The sequence below is a fragment of the Melozone crissalis genome, unplaced genomic scaffold, assembly GCF_028551555.1.
Source record: "Melozone crissalis strain CALT ecotype California unplaced genomic scaffold, PUWL_Pcris_2 ptg000002l_1, whole genome shotgun sequence".
Classification (NCBI taxonomy): Eukaryota; Metazoa; Chordata; class Aves; order Passeriformes; family Passerellidae; genus Melozone; species Melozone crissalis.
The window spans coordinates 5,113,066-5,135,223 of record NW_026535780.1 but is presented as its reverse complement, the minus strand read 5'-3'; positions in this window follow the sequence as shown (position 1 = coordinate 5,135,223).

Here is a 22,158-nt window from a genome sequence, read left to right as displayed (position 1 = left end):
ATATCCCCTCAATAAAAGAGATATACTTTTCAAGGACCCCCAGAATGAACAATGTGTGGCCTCTTTTTATAACTGAAGAGGGGGAACAGGTCAGTAATTAGAGTGAATAAGACCCTCATTGAATTTAATTGAATCCTATTGATTTGCATAGAAGACAATTAGTTTGAATTGACTTTTATTGATTTGTGCCTAATTGGACTCAATTAAAACCCAGTGACTTGCATAGAAATTGCAAGTCACAAACTAAATTGCACTGACTAATTGGACTGAACTGAAGCTTATTGAAGTGAAGAGTGTTCAGAGAGATGAGCAAAAAGACTGTGATTGCTTTTAATAAGACTCCTATGCTGTTGATGAGTGCCTGCTGAAATGGAGTGAATGTCATTATTAAAGACACTCTTTGAAAAACTGTTGTTCACATGTGACTTGTGATTACCTTCAGCTGCTGGTTTATTTCATTTGTAATTTTTTTTCTTGCCTAGGGACCTTGCCAGAAAGCAGGAATTCAATTTAATTACTTTTAAAAGAGTAGCAACACTTCTTCCTTTTTCTTTTTTTTTTTCCTCTGAAAAATCCATCTTGCAGATGTTTTCCACTTCACAGGTGGCATTATGAATGAGTCTAGCCTAACAGGGGTGTCATTAAAACATCCAGACAGGACCTGCAGACTCCTGTCTTGCTTCCTCCATTATGCAGATATTTTACTATACTCACACAAACAGTACCATTAAGTGACTTGCAGAGGCAGGATAGCTTGATGGAGCATTGAGAATCCTGCCTAAATGAAAGATTATCAGATGCAGCTGAAGCATAATGAATCCTGGAAGTAATTTGATAACTTTGTTAAAATCACTGAATTAACTTTTAATTAAGATCACCAACATAGATTAGGATAGCACCATTTTCCACCAGAAATCAGTGATTTCTTTGCTTATTGAAATTTTATGATATGAAATTATGTCAATCAAGGCTGTGCAGACTGTGGTTGAGTTTGGGCTGAAGAAGGTCCTCTTCAGCTTTCAAAAGGCTCTGAACCCACTCTATTTTACTCAGTACACAAATGCAGGAACCACAGCTATTAGTAGGCATTACTATGGCTGGTGATGTGTCCAGATGGACAATTATTCAAATGGCAAAAACCCTGTAGACCTCTGTTTTAGGCTGTAAATCAAAAAGTACAGCAGTGACGATGATGGTGGTCACTACATGCCTCAATCTAGTAAAGGAGCAGTTAATCCAACAAAGACCATAATTCTCTTGCAGTTTGAAAAAAAACCCACAGAATATTGGTAAGGAAGGGACTTTCTGGGCCATGAAGACCAGTGTTTTTCTGTCCCAGGCATGCATCATGTGTTCCCTTACATTAACCTTAGCTTCAGTATATAATTCCCATATTTTTACCCATATTGGTTTTATCAGAATATCCTTTATGTCTAATTTCTTCCATGGGGATCAATGTCTAGCTTTCAGTATGTGTCTAGTCATAGCTGCATTACAGTAGCTATGTAAAAAGGTTGTGCTTTACCAGCACTTGTCTCTAACTAATGTTTACTCCCCTGGCATATTTACAGATCACAGTTATATTCCATGACAATCTTTGTTTTATTATGCTAAATAAGCCAAGCTCTTTCAGCACACCCTCATGAGGTATGGTTTTCCATTGTCTGTGTACAATCATTTGTCTCAATACCTATTCTAGCCTGAACTGTCTTTTTTTTACTTACACATGAATGATCAGAACTGTTACACAGATACAAAAACTGGAAAGAGAGAGGAAAAAGAGAGAAAGAAAGACAGAAAGAGACAAAGAAACAGGGAAAGGGCTAGAAGGAGAGATAAATTTGTTGGGATTCTGGCAGAGGGTAATGCCATGACAATTTAATTTGCCCAAATACCTGTATGATGTCTGATGGGGACCTGGGAGCCCCTGTCACAGGAGAGGGCCCTTGCATCAGTATCTTGACCTAAATCAAGAAAGTTTTCCCAAATCATTATTTTACTCAGTTTCTACAAGCCCGATGGCCCAACTGACATAAGAAGCCCAGGGCATATGCAAATCTTGGTAGTTAATACACTTTAAATGTGTAAAAAAAATGCCTTGACTACGTATAAAAGACTGTCCTATACAACCAAGTCCACAAGAAAGTATTTCTACTGTTTATGTTCAATGATATTATCTGTGCACAACACTCCTTCAGGAGTGATGTAAAAAATCTTTGGCTTAGTTTACCCAGGAGTTCACTCAGCCTACCTAGGTGTATAAAATGGTCCTGATGCAGCAGAAGCTGACTCAGAATTTGTTCCCATCTGAATAGCTCCTGTAATACACAGTCCAATACTTAATTCTAAAAGCTGGATCAGTCATGTGGTTTTTAACTTTTGATGCTATCTCCAGGCAATCCATTATCCCACCTGTGCTGGTGCCTGTCCAGAAACTTCTTGGACCATGCCAGCAGGATTCTGAGTGCACTGGTTGTGCAACAGGCACAGCTCTGAAAACAGATATCCCACTGTTATAACTAATGAACAAACTTAAATTTCATAATTCCAAATCACAACCCAAATCCCATAGTCTTGCCATGACTTTACAGAATATCCCAATAGAGTTTTCACTGGAAAATGGCACGAAGTCTTTGGTATGTCTACATCAATTTCAACCTCTGATAAAAGGAAAGACTTCTTCCCCCCCCAACTACTTCACATTATCCATATTCATCCTTTGAGGAGATAAAATTATAGATTTTTCCTCAGTCCTACATGGCTAATGAATTATATAAAAAGAATATTGCTATTAAGATCCATGTTCAAGAGGCACTTTTGTTAAGAAATATACATTTACAAGAGATATGTTGGTCTCCTTTGTTCATACATTTTTTGAATAAAATATTGAATTTTCATTATAGAGCATGTTCATTTTTTTTAAATAAAAGTATGAAGTCTTGTTTCAAGTGACTTCTTATTTGAAAATATAGGGTAATTATTTATAGAGTCTATGACGGTGTATCAAAGTGACAATTCTCTGTGCTCAGCTTTGTAAGACCATCAACCTCTGGGACTAATTCAGGAATGGAAAAAAGGGTACTATCTCAAAAAAGAAACCAATGATCTAAAGATCTTTTTGATCTAAGGATCATAATGGTCTATCAAGGGTATAATATCAACGAGAAAGAAGAAACTCTGGAACAGTCTTCTGCAATTGATTAACCACTTAGTAACCCTTCACAAACTTCTTATGAGCATGTCTTTAATATAATACAAATATATATCCAGCACTGTTTTATTTCTAGATTTGCTTTAATGACTATTAAATTGTCATAAATGAATCATTTCAAATAACATCTCTTTCTGCCGTAACATGATAGTGATTATTTTCATCCACATTTTAGAATCACACTTTGCATCATTGGCATTTATCTTCCCAATCAGAATCTGTGCATTAACCAGTGCCATTTATTACCTTGCTCTAATTTCACACAGACTTGCTCACTACTGGAAAAGCATTTTTTCTGAGCCAATTTTGCATTTAAATTAACCATTGTGTATTTCATTCTGATTTCTTAATTTCATGGCTAGCTTTTGCCTTTGATTTTACAAAATTAAGGATGATGGCCGTGTTAATGACAACTATTTTATTTTATTTTATTTTATTTTATTTGGCATCCAGCTTCCTGTGCTTCACTGAATTTCTTTGATTTCCTTGGAAGGGGGTGTGAGTGGGGAGAGAAATCTTTTCATGAAGCCAGTTTTAGCACAGAAATACAACAGAGGAGTCATTTTCATCCAGAGTTATTCCCATATATAAGAATTGTGTCTCGTTTTCTGGAGTGCTGATTCTCTGCATTGAAGGAAAGCAATTGCAGGCACCTGACCACACACATTAAAGGCTGCTGTGCCTTCAAATGAGAGATGAAAGCTTGTGATTTCAAACACATAAAAGCATTCAATGCAGGCACACTCAAGAAAGTCACAGAAGATTTGCCAGCACAGTATTATTTGCATTGTCTAGGCTAGTGCATAAGAGCATCATTAAAAAGGAAAATAAGCCCAGAAGAACCCAATCCATCTCCTGAGCATTCATTGCACATCTATTTGATGATCCAAGAGCACAGTCTTGCAAACCCACACAGAAGAATACTGGGACAAAAGGGCTTCACTTTGCCTCTTGAAAGGTGATGTCTTGCTGCTCACCCTCTCAGAAAAACAATGCCAGGAAAGCTGCACCTGCAAAATTACCTTTGGGTCTAGCAAGCAGCGTGGAAAACATTCAGGGGTTTTTTTTGTCAGTGGTTGCCCTTCTCAGCCCCTCACCAAATCTCACTTCAGTGAGTTAAGATGGTTACAATGAATACTCCAAATTGCCTGTGGACACTTGACTGCATCCAGAATGTTGTGAAAATACTTTTTATTTTTTCTGTGTCTGTCACAATATGAACTTCATAAGGCTGGGTTATAGTTTGTTTGCTGAACCAAAACACTTCTCATCAGGCTTCTCAACAGATGGAGTTCATTGAACTCTAATCCAAAGCTCTTTGACACAAAACTGACCTAGATTTTGATGGGCTTCCATTCAGACCTAACTCTGACTTCTGCAAACATAAATCATCCTGGCTAAAATGATTGCTTCCTGATACAAGTTTCTTTTTTCACATTTATATCTTCTTCTAGAAATCCAGGGGGAAAAAAAAAGTTTTTACTGTATTCCACAGTTGTTCTTTTCTTTCCATTTTCTAGACTCTTCCTATAATTTTGGTCAGTGAGTTTCATCTCTTTTTCTATAAACATGTAAAGATTATGACACATTTTTAATCATAATTATTCAACTTCTAAAGCACAGACTAAGAGTCTCACACACTCACAGTTCTCTGTTACTTCTTTCTTTCATTCCTTCATTCTCTTGCTCATTGTCTCATTTTGCTCATCCATCATATTTCAGCATAAATTTATCTCTTTTCCTTCTGATGCCCTCTGACCTCTGTTTACTGGAAGATTCCCCCAATGTCCAGCTTTCACCTTACCTCCCTTGCTGTCTTTTCAGAGCTTTTGTTTTCTCCGAATTTAAGGATCTTATATCCTCCTAAGACATCACTCATAGGCCCTGTGCCCTTTGCTACTCCCAGTCCTTGAAAAATCCTTCTTCCACCAAATTGGAGCTGAAAATAGGAGAAATCTGAAGCAGTTGTTTCTGCCTCTTCTTTGCTTCCCTGAGGTGCAAGAGACGGAAAGAAAGGGGATAAAAGAAAGATCTGCACAAAAGAAAGGTGGATCACCTTAGAGGGAGTAGCCTGGAAGGCCAGAGGAGTTAGAATTCTGAGCTTTCAGATGAGAGCAAAAGAATGCAAGAATGAAGGTAGGCAACAGCTCCCTCTGCTTCTTTGTGGGGAAGAGAATGGCCATCACCTGTCACCACGGCTCACCAGCCCTGCTTTAGCTCTTTGAACACCACTGCAGTCCAAATAAATAAAAGTTATTACGTATTCTAACTCCTCCTTATCAAGAGGAATGATCTTTCATAGCACGTACACACTGCTCCCTGGAGCACTTCACACATTTAATTTCAGACTATGCGAAACTCAGGCACAATTATTTTTTATGTAAAAGAAAAATTCCTGAGCTCTGTCTATATTATCAATTATTAAACTCAGACAATTAGAAACACATTTAGCAGATCCGGCGTGCATCCTTTTCAGAGTCCCTGTGTACCTGCCTCTACATGGGCAGAAAAAAAGATCTGAATTAGAACCTCCATTGAAAGGACAACATGCCTTTAGCATTTTCTTAACCTCTAATTGCAGGGTCATCCACCACAACCTCTCAATATAAATTTTTAAAGCACATTTTCTTCCCTTTCTTATTTCATTTCAGGACACTTGGGAAAGGAAAGATTTCTTAGTGTCTCTTCAGAAGAAAAGCATAATAGCTTTAATTTTAATAATGGAAAATTTGAGATAAATAAAAGAGTCAGAAATCATAGAACTCTAGAAGGGATTGAGTTGGAAGGGACTTTAAATATCATTTATTTTCAACCCTCCTGCCATGGGCACAGGCACCTTACATGAGATAATGTTGTTCCAAGTAAAACATGTCAAAACATGAAATTTAGCTTATGTTGCCATCTTGGATAGGACATCTTCCTTACTTTAGCTAACAGATGGCAAAAGACAATAAATAAAAAAGGTATCTCTGGCTATAAAACCTGGTGGCCCATGGAAAGTCTATGGCTTTTCAAAGGAAGGGAAGAGTTCTTTGGCACCTAAAATTAGCAAAGAAAAAAACAAAAGAGAGAAAACTGTATTGCAGAGAAGATTTTCAAGTTAGGGAGCTTACTGTGGCTCTAAGAAGAGTTCTCTATTTTTATGTTTGAATGAGGGACCAGGGAATACCAACATTGAGTGAAGCCAAAGAAATTTAAATAATTATTATGATTAAAAGGCCATACAGCTTTAACTCTAAACTATCTAGGGTAACAGGATAGCCACTGTTTTCTAAATGCCTCTTGTTTGGAAAAGTTTTCTTTCCTAAGATCATCCTAGCAATCAAAGTAAATTGAAAATCACAAAGATCTTGGTATAGTTAAAGTTCTTCAGTGAAACTAGTTGAATATAAGAGGAAAAAAAGATCTTTTTGCCATGGGAAAGACAAAGAAATGTTTCTACTGAGAGGAGGTAGTGATCCTTCTTGCTTCCAGAAAACTTTCCAGGTTCTTTGAAGAGAAGTTCCAATGAGATATGGATGCTGCTGTAGGTACTCAACTTTCACCCCTTCAGCTGGTCCTGTACTTTGCTCCAAGTGCTTTTGTTCCTCTAAGAGGTTAATAGATAATGCGTTACTTGGAAAGTAATTCTTTGTTTCTGCCTCACTGCAAGCTTGCTCTCACATTTTACTAAAAGGGAACTGCTGTAGGGTGCAATTACCCCTGCTGGGCCTGCTGAAGTGGCCCCTCTTATGCAACTTTAGAGCGCCAGTCACAAAAGGTAAAGGCTGAAGGTGGGATGCACATCCCAGTACATCCAGTAAGACCTTGGGAAGGAGTGCAAAGGCAACTAGTCAATAAATGAGACTATGGGCATGCATTTATTTAATACATATTATAAATATTATGGTGATTGCAAAATAAGAAACAAATCCAGAAAATATGGTAGCTAGTTTCTAGTGCCCCCTTCTGCTATTAGTGATGCTTTTCTCTGTAGCATAATTAAGCCCACTGTGCACCTGAATTTGTTTTCATGCTGATCTGAATGTAATTTGGCTGGATTGTAATACAGCGCATTAAGTCTGTTTGAAGACGAACGAGATTTAAATTGCTGAAACCTACACCTCAGGTTTTATTATCTTTTTTTGGTTGTTGTTGTTTGTTTGTTGTTTTGTTCATTCAATTCTAATTTAGTTTTTCAGATGATGCACACATGCAGAATGCTACCAAATCTTAATGATGTGTGGCTCGTGCTTAACCAGGTGGTTTACGATGTCTAAAGCAATAGCTTTGCTTTTGAAGCTCTGAAACAAACTCACCTTTAACATAAAATCTGGATTCAAGTGCATAGGGAAAGCAGCAAATGTTTAATAAACATGTTTATACTTCAGACAACCTTTTTTATAAAGTATTAGATTAAAACCAAACAATACAAAACCCAGATCCAAGCCAAACCTTTCCATTTCCCTGTTCATTGTTGTACGTATGTACAAAGAATATCTGGTGGGGATATGTGCTGCTTTCAGCTGGGGTGGAGTTAATTTTCTTCAGTGTGGCTGGTATGGGGCTGTGTTTTGGATTTGTGCTGATAATACAGAGAAGTTTTTGTTATTGCTGAGCAGGGCCCACACAGAGCCAAGGCCTTTTCTGCTTTTTGTACAACCATGCTGGGCAGGAAATTTGGGGTGCAGGGTAGGTTCAGAAGACACATATCCAGGACAGGTGACCCAAACTTACCAGAGGGATATTCCAGTGACATCATGATCAGTATATTAAATGGGTGAAGAATGAGGATGCAGAAGATGTCTTTTTATGATGGAGTTGGTTTTACCAACTCACAGTTTCACATGATATGGCTCTGCTCTCCTGGAGATGGCTGAACACATGCTTGCTTGGGAAGCAGGGAATTCATTATTTGTTTTTCTTTCCTTGTGTGATTTCTTTTGCTTTCCCTATTAAAGTGTCTTTATCTTAACCCATGAGTTTTCCAGCTTTTACCCTTCCAATTCTCTCCTCAATCCCCCTGGTGGGAGAGTGAAGGAGCAGCTGCTGAGGCTTGGCTGCTGGCTGGGGTTAACACAACAACTTCTCATCATATAAAATGAATCCTATTGAATTCAACATATCTTTATTTTCAGAGGACTCTTCAACTCAACTGCTTCACCATAACAGCCATTTAAAAATCCTTCCTGACTTCTTGGGAAAATCTGTGTGTGAATGTAAAGCACTTGGGGATTAGGTAAGAAAACTTTTCTTCTTTCCAGGACAATGCAGGACCTGGTCCCACCTTAGGTAAAGATGCAGCTTTCCATTGTTGTTTTTACTGTAAAGCTAGGATGGAGTTCAGCTCCAGTTAAAGATTCTTACATAGAGATGTCTCCCTGTAGGTGTCTAAACAGTACATGGGAATTCACTCTGCCCGGTATTGTAAGGATAGGGTACCACTCCTGGTTGCAATACTCACAGCAGATCTGTAGATAAAATATTTAAATGGATGCCTTAAATATACTGTGACCTTGCAAATGGAACTAAATATCTGTGTTTAGGGAGAAAAAAAGGGGGTGAAAAATCAAGTCCATCCTGGTTAACCAGCAAATTAGATCTGTAATGGGAAGTTACATATTTTGCTTATATATAGACTCCTGTGTACAGAATCCTGCATTGAGGCACCTTTATTCTGAGCTAAATTTTAACTGACTGTGCTAAATGGGAAATGCCTATAGGAGGGAGGCTCAGAAGAAAATATCATTTGAAGATCACCAATTACTTTGCAGTAATTAAATCCCAAGCAAATAAAATTTAATAAAATAAAATAAAATAAAGTAAAATAAAACAAAACACAAAAAAACCCCAAGAAACCCTTGATATATTTATATATAAATAGAAAAATTGAATATTCAATATAGGAAGTCTAATGAAAATAAAATTTTCAACTACTGTCAGTATTAAATTTTTAATATAGATAAAGGCCATGTGTAAGGCATCTGAAGCCTGGCTAATAGGGTTAGAGAGACTCTATTGTTGGCACAGTCCAGGAGCATTCAGTGAGGTATAAGAGGGCTGGCGTACACTGTTGCAAGTGTGTGTTATTCACAGTAACTGCACTATTATTTTCACTTAGATTCAGACAGCCCCTGGAGTGAGGCACTTGGAAAGAGGCTCTTTGGTGAATCAGTAACACTCTCAGCCGCCAGTTCATGCATTAAAAGGACAGTTCACAACTCATGGTAATATTTTTTTTCTGAGGTGGAAGGATGTAGGCCTGATGATCCAACACGGATAACTGCATCTTTAAATTAGAGTGTCCATTTATCTGGACCAGAGTGTTTTATTCATGGAGAACCTGAATACAAAAAGCCCTGTGCTCCTCTCTGAAACCCATTCACAGTTCATTAACTGAGCAGAAACCTTTGAGGATAGACAGTTAGGTAAATTCCTATCTCCAAATACAAGTGAGGGTTTGTAAATTAATGCTGAGAGTTTTACTAAAGGTAGCAGATACACAAAAAGTCCTTTGTACATTTGAGATTTCTCTCTTTATTCTGTCCTGCAGTGTAGAAAATCTGGAAATAAATTATCCTGATAGTGATAGATTATGATCTGTGCAGTTGTTGCCCATTCATGCTAAATATACTGCAGCAGAATTAATTTAGTTAGCTTGTTTGCTTTTGCCTTTTTTTTTTTGCCCCTTGAGGGAAGGCATGACCAGATATAAGGGATTTCATGACTCAAGACCCTCTGCTTCTAACATCTGAGGATTTTAGAGGAGTGATTTATACCAGGGAATTCAAAGCTAATGGAAAACTACATAGTTAAACCTGCTGACAGAGAGGTTCTGCTCCCATATTGTTATTAAGTTATCAGGAAGTCCTTTAAATTTTCAACAGGATGTGCTTTCTGATTGAGCAGGTTAGCATAAGAAAGACAGACTCTAATGAATCAATCTCAGTGTTTCTTCCTTGCATGGCAAATGATATAGATTTCTCTGTTGTGTTCACTTAGCTGGCTGAGCTGATTGCATTTTGGGTTGATGAGCTGAATCTTTCAAAGCATTTAAATTGGAGGGGTAATGAGGGGGTTAGAACTAAGACTTCCATACAACTCATAGCATGGTGAGAGTGTAGGTAGATGAAATAATGGCTCCAAACATTTTGCTAATAAAATTCTCACTCTCTTATTTGTTTCTGGGATTTTAGTCGATGCTCTCTGAGACTGGTGGTTTCCAGGCATAAATTAACTCTAGGGATGCCTTTCTAAATAAAAGTAGAGATAATTCTGCATTAGTAGGGGTGGAAAGTCCTTTCCCACTAATCACAGAATCACAGAATCACAGAATATCCTGAGTTGGAAGGCACCAGAAGGATCAGTGAGTCCAGCTCCTGTCCTTGTGCAGAGCATCCCAAGAATCCCACCACGTGCCTGAGAGCATTGTCCAAACATCCCTGGAGCTCTGTCAGGCTTGGTGCTGTGAACATTTCCCTGGGGAGCCTGTTCAGTGCCCAACTGTGATGGTGTTCACAGGGGCTCTTGGATGAGGGAAGAGACGAAGGATCTGACCCCATGTTTCAGAAGGCTTGATTTATTATTTTATTATATATATTACATTAAAACTATACTAAAAGAATAGAAGAAAAGGTTTCATCAGAAGGCTAGATAAGCTAAGAATAGAATGGAAAGAATCATAACAAAGGCAAGTGTATGGGACTCTCTCCGAGACAGCTGTGCTGTGATTGGCCATTAATTATAAACACCTAAGATGGGCCAATCAAAGATCTACTTGTTGCATTTCACAGCAGCAGATAATCATTGTTTACATTTTGTCCCTGAGGCCTCTCAGCTTCTCAGGAGAAAAAAAAAATCCTAAGGAACGGATTTTACATGAAAAGATGTCTGCGACACCCAACCACCCTCTGGGGAAAGAACATTTTCCCGTTACCCAACCTCAGCCTCCCCTGACACAGCTCCAGCCGTTCCCTCAGGTCCTGTCACTGGTGACAGAGAGAAGAGATCAGTTCTGTCTCTCCTTCCCCTTGTGAGGAAGATGTGGATTGTAGAGTTCTCTTCTCAGTCTCCTCTTATTACCATCAGCAATATTTGTATATTAGAATCCAGGAACATCTTGGAACTGAGACATCCACATATGAAATCAGTGACTTAAAGAATCACTTTGCTAAAGAGAAAAGCATTTTTAATATGCTCTTTGACCAAGGCTTCTGACTTATCAGTGTAGTCAAAAAAATTCCATTTTCGAGGGAGTTTTTTAGGACAAAGGCTGAAAAAAAAAGGACATGTTAAACATTGCTGCCCTGTAACTCCTGCTAATAGACCTCCTCTCTCTGGTGTGAGAGGAACCTGGGAACAATTCAGACTCTACCAAGAGCGTTTTGATCCACCTGGCAGTCCTTAGGTTTCAGAGTTATGGGAACCCCAGCTGCTTTTTGATCCCTATGCATTTTGTGTGGCTATTCACAGCCTATATTTTGAATAGCAGAATAAGACTGTTAATAACTAGCTAGCTACACAGGATTGCTGTATGGCTCAGGGTCCTTGGAAACCAGATACTTGGTAGAAATTCCTTACAAAAATCTTCATTCCACACATATCCATAACATCTTTCTCATGCTATGAGGGCTAAAGTCTATGAGTCTATAAAATTACACTCTACTGTTGAAAAAATTCAGGACACTACCACTGTTATCCCTTCAAAACTTGAAGCATAAATTCTTCCTTGTCCTAAAAGTATGTAAATCATAATTTTACAGGAAAGATATACAAACAATGTGGTGAAAAACTTCCAGTATGTCTAGGAGCCATGGTTTAATCAGCTCAAATCTATTTGTGTTATGAGACAACACCTTTCAAAGAAAGCTAATAAAACTGAAGTGCATTCCAAACCTCTCACCTATATTAAAAAAATAAAATAAAATAAAAAGAGACCAGGATAGAAGCTGGTGCTTCCATGGCCCTTTTAAAGGTCAGAAGTGTACTATAAATACTATGTCAATACAACATCCCAGTTAAAATAGTTAAAATGATCCAGTAGTCCATTTAAACTTATTTCAAGATTGTAACAAGTCAAATGCCCAAAAGAAAGAAAAAAAAAAACATTTGAGAAACACTAAAAATTTAAAGCATTCTAATAAAATTTTAAAAGGACAGTCAAGGTCACTTTGAATTTAAAAAAAAATAACAGCAGAAAAGAGAAACAGTAAGGTGCAATTATAGCTAGGTGGATGAGAGGGCAGACATTTATGGTGTCAGTTATTGAAAGAAGGAAAGAAACTGTTATCTGTTGAATTAACACTCTAGGCTAGAAAGAAAAATATTGCTGAAACTTAAATATGACCACTATATTGTTAGAAAGGATATTTTTAAAATACACTCAAATCTAATTAGTTAAATTATTTCTCCAATTTTTTTAATTTTTTTTTTTATATTCAGTGAAGCATTTTGCTTTTTTCACTTGCTCGTCATTCATCACTGATTTACACCATAGGATTTGACTTAAATTTGGCTAAATAACCACAGGTGGTTCTCCCAAAACATTTTAATGAACAAAAGATGAAAAAAGGAACCCAAATATTTCAGATCAATATAGAAGCTATTTGGGAGGCGGAGATCAGGGTAAGAAATTTATATCTTTTTTAACACCAGAGTGCTTTGTTTGTTACTTTTATAATAAAGAGAGATAAAAAGCTATTGATGATAGCCATCATATTTCCACATGTATCAAGATGGAATGTGCAGAGCAAAGAAACAGATAACACTTTTCTGAAGTCATTCTTGCTATGGTGAGGTGTGTAACCACAGGGTTTAACTTTGAGTTTCAAAAATCTTTTGATAAGGTTACTCATCTAAGATAATTGGTTACAGGAGATACAAATATTCCCAGAAGTAATGAAGTTCTTAAAACTCAGAAGTCCACAGAGGAAACTCTTCAGTTTTTGATTGATATGGAAAAGGTGAAAATCAGGTCAAAGGGGCAGAAACTGTTCCCACTTCCTGGGAGCTCTAAATAAAAGTCTGATTAAAATTTTGTGGTGTACTTTATGTCTTTACAATCTCAGTCACCAAATGTTGAAATATATGAATTTAAAAGGCTACATTTGATTGCTTATATTTTCAAGTAAGTATCAGTTCCTGCACTAAGATTACAAAACCCCCATTCAGTGCTGCAGCTTGGGAGCAGAGTGGCTGAAAAGCTCCTGCTGGAAAAGGACCTGGAGGTGCTGGCCAGCAATGGTTGAATGTGTTTTTCTGGCCAGATGTAGTATTTTGTTTGGTTTTAAACACTATGCAGGTAGACTTTTCAGTGATTAGTCTGTACGTGTAATAGTTATAATTCCTCAAAAAAACCAAAAAACCCCCCAAAAATTTGGAAGAAAGTAAACCCTTGCAATTTATTTCAATGTACTTGTTAAATGTTCCAAACTCATGTCAAATTCTGTTATTTTGTCAGTAAAGACTTACGAAAAATATTTTTCACATGATCCTAAATACTAAATAAATTTCTACCACGAATATTAGCAAACTATTGGTTCAGAAGTGATCCATTGTCCTTGCCAGTCTGTATTTCAGCAAAACAATAAGACATACACCCATTGTTAGAGAAAGGTGTATCACACCCAAATTCTGCCTCTTCTTGACCTTCCAAACCAGGGGAAAGAAATAGACATTTCTTTCTTGAGTCTGACTTATCTCTCAGGTGCAAGAGCTGCTGCTCTGCTCTAGTCAGCTACACTTTTATCACAGGCTTATCAAGTAGGTAATTCTAATTTTGCACGTACAATGATTTCTCCTTCATGAATAGTGATAAAAGCTTAAAAGGATTCTGAACATTTTGATTAGGAATGCATCAGCTGGTGGATCAAAGATAAATCTGACCAGCAGCTGAAGCTGCCATTCTCAAGTCTGCTTGGTCCTGGATCATGTTTGATTGTACCTCTTGCTTTGGTGACAGGATTTTTACATGTCAAAAATGAAGAAAAAAATTACAGCAAATTTAGTTACATTTTTTGCTCCAAAGTTTATTATTTTGCTAGTCTTTTTAAAAATTATATGAACAAAATTTATGGCTGTCACAAAATTATTCCCTTGATTGAAGTATTAGAGTCTAATCATAGTATGAATATTCATAATAGATTATTAAATGTATAAGTCAATCTGTCTATTGATGCAATATATTGTTTGATAACAGAAACTGCAACAGCAAAATAGTAGTTTGCATCAGTGATTCACAAATAGCATGTGTTTAACAAAACTAAAGATATTGAAGAGAAATTGAATAAGACTTCCAAAGCTAGGATGAGCTTATCCCAAAAAGCAAATGTATTATCCCAAAAAGCAAATGAGGCATGGAGTTCTGGCATAGCCACATTGCTTCTAGGTTGCAACACTGCATTGCTCTGTCAAAGGCACCTCTGCAGCAGAACAGTCCAAACCAACCAGCCCAGAAAAACACAATCATAGGGTGCAGGAGGGACATGGAACCTCTGCTTTCTGAATCTCAGAGAATTAGTGAATTCTTTAAGAGAATTTTAGTGTTTATTAAGGGCTGCATTTCATTCCCTTCTCAACCCTTCTATTCCCCCTTCTAAGATTTTCTTGGAAAGTATTTGTTAAGAAGGATTTGATTCAACTTTTTGTTCTTACTATGATACTTTGATATGAAACAAATAAACAGATGGGAAGATGGGTTATTCCCATTTTTCATGTAGGCCCTGATTTTTAAAGATAAGTATGAATAGCTGTCAACTTGAGTCACCCTTCAGCTGTAGCTGCAGCATACCCTTCAACTGTAGCTGAACAATTAAAAATGTCTTTGCCAGCATCCCACACCCCAAACCCAAAAAAATTTATTTTATTTGAGAGTCAAGAATAATTAATCCTTCTGCTTCATTCTTTAACCTGTGAGTGACCACTGAGTGAATAACAACTTTTCTGCTTTCTGTCACTGAACAGAGGGCTCCATCTTGGTTTTCCAGCCATGTCTTCATGCTGAGGTAACTATTTCCAAAGGATGTCCCTGGGAACAGAGATGCTCCCTGGAATTTCCTCACATGGGCTGTCTTGTGTATTCCTGCATTATGCCCACACATTGTACAAGATGTAGAACAACTTCAGATTCTTTCCCCACTTGTTTTGTGTATGATTACCTTTCCACATGGAAAAAGAATGGGACAGAAGGTTATGGATTTAAGTAAGGGTCTACCATTAGGCTTTAGTTCTGGGAGGCAGCCCTGGCACACAGACTTTGCTGTGTGTCAGCCTAGGGAAATGCCAGCCCTGTGCAACGCTGAATGAGCCCTTTCTTGTTGCAGACAAACCAGGTCAGTGTTAATACAAAGGAAACATTCCAAGATGCAGTCCTTCTCTGCTTTGCATCTGAAGTAGCTACATCTGTGCATAGTGCTGGTTTGCTCTCAAGTGTCCCATTACTTTCCAGTGTAATGAGAAAGGCAAGAAAACCTTACAGAAAGCAGAGCCTGCACACAGCAATGCCTGCAGTGTGTGCTCTTTGTTAGGATCAAAAACTCTGTCCTGGCAATGTCTTATTCCTAGGACAATCCCCAGAGCACAGGGAGCCATCTACTTGAGGTTTGTTACAGAGACCATGACCCAGTGATGCCTTACTGCTGTGAGGCCCTTCTGTCCTGCTTGTTCTTTACAGCCAGTTTCACCTTTACCTTCTGTCATGGCCAATATCAACACAAACTTCCTTCATTTCAGGCTCACTGCAAGGAAGCAACAGTCTGCTGAAGACCTCAAAATGTCTCTCTCATTGGCAGCTGGTGCTCAGATGACACGCAGGCTGGTTTAATAAGCTGCTGGTGATTTATGAGGATACCCAGAATATCCAGAATTGTCACAGTGATAGCAACGAATAAATATTTAAAAGATATATCACTTAGGACTCAGTGAATGCTGATTGAATATTCATATATTTCTGAGCATTTGAAATTATTTTGCTTTGTTTTCATCAAGAAAATTTGAACCTATACGCCCCTTCAGAGAATCATAGAATCAGAGAATCATAGAATGGTTTGGGTTGGAAGGGACCTTCAAGATCATCCAGTTCCAACACCCCTGATGAGGGCAGGGACACCTTCCAGCAGAGCAGGCTGCTCAAAACCCCATCCACCCTGGCATTAAATGCTTCCAGGGATGGAGCATTCACAACTTCTCCTGAGCCAGTCTGTGCCAGTGCCTCACCATCCTCACAGTAAAGAATTTTTCTTAATACCTTCAAGGTATTAAGATAATAAAAGGTATTGAGATAAATATTAAGATTGCATTTAATATAAAGGTTGCATCTTGGTGGTCTTTAAGGTCCCTTCCCACCCAAGCCATTCTATGGTTCTATGAATTCCCACAGGCATAATTTCAAAGGAGGAAATACAGAGCAATCATTATTTCCCTGTAACACCACCCCTAGCAAATAGTTTGCCATGAGTTTTGCATCCTTTGAGGAGAGCAATGCCCATGGGCAAACCCACTTCTGGGAAGGCAGTGTAGTAACCAGCCTGTTATCCACAAATTTTTCTGTGTATTGTATTACTGCATTCCTGAGGGCCTGAGAGTGCCCACAAGAGCATGAGACTGCCTGGTGTCTGAAAGCTGATATAGTTTAGTACAAACTCAATTCCATCAATTTAAGTGTCTTAAGTCCAAGTAAAGGAATGTTCTACATTCTTTTGGATTCAGGTGCCTTAATTCTACCCAAGTCTGACCTTAAAAGCTTATATCCCTTCTCAGAGCCGGCTCCAATTACCCTTAATGAGCAGGATGAAGCAAAATCTATGAATTCTGCTTTGCTAAGCCAGTGCTCATTTCTCACTCCCTGGGCAGAAAAACATTTTATTGAAGCATTTTGTCTTTCTGGAGAAAGTGATACATTCTCTGTGGCAGCATACCCTTCCCAGGCTGAGGAAGGCTAATTAACAATGATTCTTTAAAAAACCCCAACTTTTCTGTTATTTAACTGTTAATTCAGATGCAATATTGAGAGGGAAATGAAAATGAAAGGTGTTTTTTTATTATATCTCTTTTTCTAATTTATACAAATGAAGGCACAATTAAGCAGGCTGAAATTTAATTACAACATGCATTTCATGTAAGCAAACACATTAAAATTGAGAATTCCAATCTTGAATGCAGAAATTGCCATAATGGAACAGAAAAAAATTCAAGTGCAGGATAAGCTTTTGCCACTGTCACTTTGCACATGGCCACAGAAATGGCAGATACTGTTTCTCATGTTTCTCATTAGCAACAGGGGAAGAATGGAACAATATTGGCCATATTCTCCGCTGGCATTTATAGCATCCCAACTCCACTGAAATTTTTTATTTCTTCTCAGTTTTCACCAAATACATGTGTTTCCTGAGGGCCAGCCAGTGCACTTCAATGACAGTGGTTTACATTGACTGTGAATCAGATTTTATAGATCCAGAAGCCCATAGATTTTCTTTGCCAAAAGAAAAATAAACATAGACAGTAGTTGCTTTTTTAAATCCTAGATTTCTTATTCATTTGCAGCAACAGCTTTAAACTCATCTTTGCATTTGGGATCTGCATTACAAACACCCTTTGAAGTGATCTGCTACTCTTCAAGCAAATGAGATGGACAAGAGTGGCATTATTCCAATATGTATGATTGTGCTCTTTATAAGTCATTAATCCACCATCATCATTGCAATATTTGGATGCCTGCCAACAGAACCTCAACTGGTGTGACTAATGTGGTGTTGGTCATAGAGAATTCACTTGCTCTCATCATTTCCCCAGGAATGAAACGGAGTTTTGTTTGCCTGTGTTTCATGTCCACACAGATTTGTGCTACCATTAAAGATAAATTTTAAACATAATTGGTAATCCCACCATAAAGATGAGCCATCAGCCATAAAAGTGTGCAAAAATACTTTGCTCTACAAGATTGCACTTTTTTCTTTGAAAGAGAAAAGTCTTTTAGGATTTCTTTATTAACTTTTGAGTTAATTTTCACATTTCAGAGGAGGAAAAATGTTGGCTGAATTATTTAGGCCAGTGATTTTGTTGACCTTTTTAATGTCCTGGTAGCATACTTTAGCATTGCCCTGGGAGTGCAGGACAGCCCTCACTTTAATTTTACTGTTTATATAAGGTAAAAATGAAAAATACAAAGAGAGGTCACAACCCAAGAGAAACCTTCAGGTCCATGGAAAAACTGAGAAGACACTCCCTAGCTACCTTTCTACCTTTTCACTGAAATATCTTCCATACCAAAATATCCAGTTAAACTATTTCATTATTCTCAGAGGTCTTTGAAAAAACCTCAATAAGCAGTTCCAGAAGAGGAACCCATAGCCAAACCCTTGGTTTGGAAGGGTTTTCAGAGCACACACAGGTTGGGGCACAGCCCCAGCTATGTCACTTAGGTGATGACATCTTGTAAAAAACTGAAGAATTCACAAAGCCTGGAACAAGAGCTTATCCAGCCTAGTCTCAGTCTCAGCTGATTTTAACCTGTTCTAGGTGTAATAACAGCTCCCCAGATGTCAGATAAATATTGCCCAAATTGTTTTAGCCTAAATCATTTCAGTTCATCTCTGAATGTCCTGTGTGGAAAGATCTAGCAAACTTGAGTAGTCATTGGAAAAAACATATAATGTCTTTGTATTAATTGAAGTGGGAGAAGGTGATAGTGAAGCATTTCTTTTTCTTGAAATCAATGAAAAATGCAAACTGTGTTAAGAAAGCATCAAAGTATACCCAGGAAGCTCCCCAGATTATGGAGTCAGAACTTCCTCACTATAAACATCATGTGAAGATGGGTGGAGAACCTGGGATTGGTAACTCATCACAATCCCTTCCTCCTTGGGAAATGCAGGTAACATTGACCTTGGCAGTCAGGGAGACACTGCAAGGCCAAAGGGTAAAAATATAACAAGAAAAGGGGCAAATTGCTAGAGTTTGTCTAAATCAGTCAGTAATTGTATAGAGATATGCCTGGCCTAATAAGAATGGTAGTATTGGTTCTTAGTAGGTTAATACATTAATTACACTAAAAGCAATTTCCAGCTCTGACAACTGGATGCCATAACAAGATTTTCCTTATAAAAACAGGAGGGATTTAAAAGCTGCTTGATCTCAGGCAGAATTAAGACCATGTACAATGGACTTGTAGAGATGAAGGGATGGATTCAGTCACCTAAACACAGGCATTTAATGCCCTTTCAGACATCCTGCCTGGTTTACAGCTCCTGTGGTTTATGGGTTTCCCATAAGTTCTCTGTCATTGCTGCCAGCTGATACTCAAATGATATCCTGCCTACAAATCAAAGCAGTTTGTTTACAGAAAGACCTGAGGATCTAGAGTCACCAAAGATAGTTCTGCACATCTGAGGATGAAGCTGTGCCCTGTTCCATATGCTGACTGCTTAGGCACAAAGGAAATCCATCATAACCACCTTTTTCTGCCAAGTAATATTGCTTTGGTTACTTTGACTGGAAATTGCATTTTTATTTTGTCATCTCCTTTGTGCCTGACAGAATTAAAAACATTCTGGGGGCTTAATGTGCAGAAGGCGTCAGTTTATTGAAAGGCTTTTATCCTTGTATTTTGGAGTTGGTAATTACCTCTCACGAGTGAAACAAGAGGCAAGTCACTGTTCTGGCTGCCTTTCATTTCCCTTCAAACTGAATGTGACTCCAGACTTCCATGTTCTTAGCAAGGATTTCACTAATACAGCAGGTTGTTACTAACCAATGCTATTCACATGATACAAAGTTAATTAGAAAAGTCTGTTCTAATTTATAAATATGCAATTATGGTTAAGCAAATCAGAAGTTGAGGACTTGCAAGGTTCCCAGTGGGTTTTTATTTTCACGATTCTAGTACATCCAGAAGAAAGAGTCACTGATCTGTCCTCTGATGTAAAAATGCAATTTGCTTTATTCAAGTGGGAATTGCAGATGTATTAAAACATGTTTTTGGAGTTTGTTCAAATTAATTACTATGAAAACAAGTGAATTTGTGGAATAGCTTTTACAAAAAATATGCAGTCACCAAAATACCCTAATTACTTTCCAACACCAAGTAATCTGCCCCCAAATAAGCAAAAGGAGAGTGTAAGCTTCATATTGCTTTTTATGATACCCCAGATATTAAATTCAAAGAGATCAAAGCTCAGAGAGGGTAAATAAGACCTCTTGCCCTGTGTCCCAATCTGCTTCTCATTGAAAGTCTGTATTTCCCATCTCTGTTTCACAGGCTCTTCTATGACTCTGATATCCTGACTTCCTACCTACTAAAGGTCACAGAGTTCCCCTCCTTGACTCCAATATTGAAATGAATCCATCCTTACTCCAAGCTGCTTTTGTTTGGCCCTTTATATGTGATAAATATTTTTTTTAATAAATGAATATCTGTTATCCCAAACTTTGCTGTTATTGATATCCTTTTTTATTCTGTCTAATGACAAAAAGCTGTCATAGGAGTCCAAAGGAAGAGGCTGTACCCAGTATAAAAGAACTGCAGGTTATTACTAGGCCATTGACTGCAACTGTTGGATTGCATCCACATGCAATGTTCTTTCACCAAATAGAATTGCTATTAAGTTTGTTAGAATAGTTCATAGGGAACAGAAGCCTAGGCCAAAAATTTAACAACTCCTACCATGCACATCCGGTGGCCGACATACAGGAAAGAGTCATCAGTCCTCAACTGCCTTCCCAAGGTTTCTTTGACATTCAAGATCAAGAATGTCAGACAAGAATGACAGACAAGAAACTCTCCTATGAAATGTCGGGGGATGGGTAGATATGAGTCCAATGTGTCAGGAACTCACGTCTTAAAAAAGGAACCCACTAGGCCACGGCAAAATGTCCAAATATGGATAACATTGTAAACAGACCAGTGAAGAGATTTTTTGCTTTTATTTCCAGCACATCAGTCTCATAATACAAAAAGGAGACATGACAGCTCACTGATCCACCCCAAAAAATGTCTCCCCAGGAGGGCTCATACAGCAATACATAAAATCATCTCAATCTAGAATTCAGCCAATCACACACAGAATGCTATTGACAAGCATTCTATCCAATCTCACAAAGTATACGTAATCGTAGCTAAAACAAAGACTGGTTCATAAGAGACAATGAACAGAGCTCTATTCATGCTAACCTTCTAAAGATATACATTAAATAACCTTGTTGCCATCCTAAAACCAATTCTACAGAGATCTATTGTTATTTGTCACGTCTACTGCTTGGGAAACTTTTCTGCTTGCACAGGAAACTTTTCTGCTTGCATTTGCAATGCTAACAAAACTTCAGTCTGAGGCCTATACTTTTTTAACCATTTCCTAAAAACCCTCTAACCTTATGGATTCCAACATTTCCCCCTCTCTGTTTGACTTAGAAGCTTTCATTTTCTTGTCGCTTACTACTTGCGTTTCATAGCTCTATTGCAAAATTTCTGTTTATTATCTGTTGAAGACCTATTTTCACTAAACTGAAGTATTGCTATATTACGGCACAGCAACTTAATGCTGTGAAAACCTAATTCTTGAAAGAGGTATGATTCACGTTCGGCAACAGTCACAAGTTATCGTTCAAAAAACTCTGGTCGATTCCAAGGCCTTAATTCAAAACCTTCGTTCATGTCAAAACCCTCATCTACTGCTTTCGTGAGATTTCGTACACTCTCCATGCTTCTACTTCCTAATTCTCCTGCTTGAATGACAAAAACTTCTCAGACTGTTTTGTTCATCATTCGCCGAACACAACAGAGTATACAAGGTACCACTATCAATATCAGTATTAGAACACCTAATACGTAAAGACCTGTCTTGCAAAGTTGCCTTAGCCAAGGTGCAAAATTCCAATTTTGAAACAAATCATCCAGCCAGGAACCTCCATCTTCTTTAATTTGGGCTGTCAGATCCTTTAATTTTTGAATGCTTTTGTGAATGGATTCAGAGTGATCA